General features: G+C 39.4%; 1 non-coding gene across 1 annotated transcript; it reads right to left on the reverse strand.

Moving 5' to 3' along the window:
• Positions 1–252: 252 nt before the first annotated feature.
• LOC113190961 (U2 spliceosomal RNA) lies at positions 253–443 on the reverse strand. Its single transcript, XR_003301845.2, has one exon. It is a non-coding gene; the product is annotated as a U2 spliceosomal RNA (small nuclear RNA).
• Between the last annotated feature and the right edge of the window lie 332 nt (positions 444–775).

Raw genomic sequence — 775 nt, forward strand, 5'->3', positions numbered from 1 at the left:
TTCTTCCCTAGTAAGAAGCTCATGTCTAGCAGAATCTAAAACCTCAAAAGCTCGAAGAAGGACTCCTTCTGGAATTGGTCTCTACCTACTTTCTACAAGTATTTTGTTCATCACTGGAAGGAAGTTTTCATATTGAATATATCCAGTGGGTTCTTCTTCTTCTACCTCTGCAAGCAGGTCATCTAGCTTTCCCTCACTAGGGCAGCATCCTAATGACCTGATAATTGTCCCAATTTCTCATTTTATCCCCCAAGGGGATACAGCATTCCTGGATGTACTGCAATACCAGGTTGATGCGTGGAGTGGATGGAGCAATCTCCTACTCCATTTCCCTGCTCCAAAAATGCACTTAATATATTGTCCTCGGATAGAGGACATATCAGGTATTAAAGTGATAAGAACACAGACTACACTTGACCTCAGCCAAAAGGCCGAGAAGCAGTATTATAGCTTTTATTCTTAATGCCAAGTACACTCTCTCCATTTGAAAAAAGTTCATAATATTCTGTATTTTTTTAATTTTTGTTTTGCCTCTTATATTTACTTTTTTTTTTTTCTGGATTCCTTTCTTTGGAATCATCTGAATTCCAAAGCCTCCTAGAGTGAAATTATAATCTGCATCTTCCTTAGGGCGTAGGGTATAGACATTGACTTCCATTTTCCAGTTACTTTGGGGTGAACTCAGCCATGGAGCACATGACCAATTTCCAAGAGTTACTAAACCGATGGACAAGCAGACAGCACAGTTTTATCTAATTCAGAGGAGTGAGTGAAG

Source organism: Urocitellus parryii, chromosome 2 (genome assembly GCF_045843805.1).
Source record: "Urocitellus parryii isolate mUroPar1 chromosome 2, mUroPar1.hap1, whole genome shotgun sequence".
In the NCBI taxonomy this organism is placed as follows: Eukaryota; Metazoa; Chordata; class Mammalia; order Rodentia; family Sciuridae; genus Urocitellus; species Urocitellus parryii.